We start from the raw sequence: 3,947 nt of genomic DNA, 5'->3' as shown, positions 1-3,947 counted from the left end.
CAGTGAAAAGTTTTTATCGAGGATGTAAGGCATGTGTACGTGTAAGAAGAGAGGAAAGTGATTGGTTCTCAGTGAATGTAGATTTGCGGCAGGGGTGTGTGATGTCTCCATGGTTGTTTAATTTGTTTATGGATGGGGTTGTTAGGGAGGTGAATGCAAGAGTTTTGGAAAGAGAGGCAAGTATGCAGTCTGTTGTGGATGAGAGAGCTTGGGAAGTGAGTCAGTTGTTGTTCACTGATGATACAGTGCTGGTGGCTGATTCATGTGAGAAACTGCAGAAGCTGGTGACTGAGTTTGGTAAAGTGTGTGAAAGAAGAAAGTTGAGAGTAAATGTGAATAAGAGTAAGGTTATTAGGTACAGTAGGGTTGAGGGTCAAGTCAATTGAGAGGTAAGTTTGAATGGAGAAAAACTGGAGGAAGTGAAGTGTTTGGATTTGGCAGCGGATGTAATCATGGAAGCAGAGGTGAATCATAGGCTGGGGGAGGGGGTGAAAATTCTGGGAGCCTTGAAGAATGTGTGGAAGTCAAGAACAATATCTCGGAAAGCAAAAATGGGCATGTTTGAAGGAATAGTGGTTCCAACAATGTTGTATGGTTGCGAGGCGTGGGCTATGGATAGAGTTGTGTGCAAGAGGGTGGATGTGCTGGAAATGAGATGTTTGAGGACAATATGTGGTGTGAGGTGGTTTGATCGAGTAAGTAATAATAGGGTAAGAGAGATGTGTGGTAATAAAAAGAGTGTGGTTGAGAGAGCAGAAGAGGGTGTTTTGAAATGGTTTGGTCACATGGAGAGAATGAGTGAGGGAAGATTGACAAAGAGGATATATGTGTCAGAGGTGGAGGGAACGAGAAGTGGGAGACCAATTTGGAGGTGGAAAGATGGAGTGAAAAAGATTTCGCGTGATCGGGGCCTGAACATGCAGGAAGGTGAAAGGCGTGCAAGGAATAGAGTGAATTGGAACGATGTGGTATACCGGTGTCGACGTGCTGTCAGTGGATTGAACCAGGACATGTGAAGCGTCTGGGGTAAACCATGATAAGTTCTGTGGGGCCTGGATGTGGAAAGGGAGCTGTGGTTTCGGTGCATTATTACATGACAGCTAGAGACTAAGTGTGAATGAAAGGGGCCTTTCTTGTCTTTTCCTAGCGCTACCTCGCTCACTTGAGGGGGGAGGGGGTTGTTATTTCATGTGTGGCGAGGTGGCGATGGGAATGAATAAAGGCAGACTATGAATTATGTACATGTGTATATATGCATATGTCTGTGTGTGTATATATATGTATACGTTGAGATGTATAGGTATGTATAATTGCGTGTGTGGATGTGTATGTATATACATGTGTATGTCGGTGGGTTGGGCCATTCTTTCGTCTGTTTCCTTGCGCTACCTCACTAACGCGCGAGACAGCGACAAAGCAAAATAATAAAAAAATGTGTATATGTCTGAGGATTGGTGAAATGCATGCATAGTGCCATTGTACAGAGGCAAAGGGGATAAAGGTAAGTGTTCAAATTTCAGAGGTATAAGTTTGTTGAGTATTCCCTGGAAATTATATGGGAGGGTATTGATTGAGAGGGTGAAGGCATGTACAGAGCATCAGATTGGGGAAGAGCAGTGACGTTTCAGAAGTGGTAGAGGATGTGTGGATCAGGTGTTTGCTTTGAAGAATGTATGTGATAAATACTTAGAAAAAAAATGGATTTGTATGTAGCATTTATAGATCTGGAGAAGGCATATGATAAGAGTTGATGGAGATGCTCTGTGGAAGGTATTAAAAATATATGGTTTGGGAGGCAAGTTGCTAGAAGCAGTGAAAAGTTTTTATCGAGAATGTAAGGCATGTGTATGAGTAGGAAGAGAAGAAAGTGATTGGTTCTCAGTGAATGTCAGTTTGCGGCAGGGGTGTGTGATGTCAAAATGGTTGTTTAAATTGTTTATGGATGGGGTTGTTAGGGAGGTGAATGCAAGAGTTTTGGAGAGAGGGGCAAGTATGCTGTCTGCTGTGGATAAGAGGGCTTGGGAAAGTGAGTCAGTTGTTGTTCGCTGATGATACAGCGCTGGTGGCTGATTCGGGTGAGAAACTGCAGAAACTGGTGACTGAGTTTAGTAAAGTGTTTGAAAGAAGATAGCTGAGTGTAAATGTGAATAAGAGCAAGGTTATTAGGTACAGTTGGGTTGAGGAACAAGTCAATTGGGAGGTACACTTGAATGGAGAAAAACTGAAGGAAGTGAAGTGTTTTAGATATCTGGGAGTGGATTTGGCAGCAGATGGAACCATAGAACTGGAAGTGAGTCACAGGGTGGGGGAGGAGGCAAAAGTTCTGGGAGCATTGAAAAATGTGTGGAAGGCGAGAATATTATCTCGGAAAGCAAAAATGGGTATGTTGGAAGGAATAGTGGTTCCAACAGTTATATGGTTGCGAGGCATGGGCTATAGATAGGGTTGTGCGGAGGAGGGTGGATGTGTTGGAAATGAGATGTTTAAGGACAATATGTGGTGTGAGGTGGTTTGATCAAGTAAGTAATGAAAGGGTAAGAGATGTGTGGTAAAAAAAAAGTGTGTGGTTGAGAGAGCATAAGAGGGTGTTTTGAAATGTTTTGGTCACATGGAGAGAATGAGTGTGGAAAGATTGACAAAGAGGATATATGTGTCAGAGGTGGTGGGAACGAGGAGGAGTGGGAGACCAAATTGGAGGTGGAAGGATGGAGTGAAAAAGATTTTGAGCGATCGGGGCCTGAACATGCAGGAGGGTGAAAGGCGTGCAAGGAATAGAGTGAATTGGAACAATGTTGTATACCGTGGTCAACATGCTGTCAATGGATTGAACCAGGGCATGTGAAGCGTCTGGGGTAAACCATGGAAAGTTTTGTCGGGCCTGGATGTGGAAAGAGAGCTGGTTTCGGTGCATTATTACATGACAGCTAGAGACTGAGTATGAAGGAATGTGGCCCTTGTTGTCTTTTCCTAGTGCTACCTCGTGCACGTGCGGGGTGAGGGGTTTGTCATTTCATGTGTGGTGGGATGGTGACGGGAATGAATAAAGGCAGCAAGTATGAATTTTGTACATGTGTATATATGTATATGTCTGTGTATGTATATATATGCATACATTGAAATGTATAGGTATGTATATGTGTGTGTGTGGACGTGTATGTATATGTGTGTGTGTGGACATGTATGTATATACATGTGTATGCAGGTTGATTGGGCCATTCTTTCTTCTGTTCCCTTGTGCTACCTGGCTAACGCGGGAGACAGAGACAAAATAAATATAAATGAGTATATGAATGGTTGGGCCATTTTTTCTCTGTTTCCTTGTGCTACCATACTGACGTGGGAAGCAGCGATCGAGTATAATAATAATAATTCATTTACTTATTTATTATACTTTGTCGTTGTCTCCCGTGTCAGCGAGGTAGCGCAAGGAAATGGATGGAAGAATGGACCAACCCACCCACATACAAATGTATGTACATAAATGCCACACACACGCACATATTTTTTTTTTTTTTTTTTTTTTGCTTTGTCACTGTCTCCCGCGTTTGCGAGGTAGCACAAGGAAACAGACGAAAGAAATGGCCCAACCCACCCCCATACACATGTATATACATACATCCACACACGCAAATATACATACCTACACAGCTTTCCATGGTTTACCCCAGATGCTTCACGTGCCCTGATTCAATCCACTGACAGCACGTCAACCCCGGTATACCACATCGATCCAATTCACTCTATTCCTTGCCCTCCTTTCACCCTCCTGCATGTTCAGGCCCCGATCACACAAAATCTTTTTCACTCCATCTTTCCACCTCCAATTTGGTCTCCCACTTCTCGTTCCCTCCACCTCCGACACATATATCCTCTTGGTCAATCTTTCCTCACTCATTCTCTCCATGTGCCCAAACCATTTCAAAACACCCTCTTCTGCTCTCTCAACC

The sequence above is a fragment of the Panulirus ornatus genome, chromosome 48, assembly GCF_036320965.1.
Source record: "Panulirus ornatus isolate Po-2019 chromosome 48, ASM3632096v1, whole genome shotgun sequence".
Classification (NCBI taxonomy): Eukaryota; Metazoa; Arthropoda; class Malacostraca; order Decapoda; family Palinuridae; genus Panulirus; species Panulirus ornatus.
Note: the sequence above shows the minus strand (reverse complement) of the source record.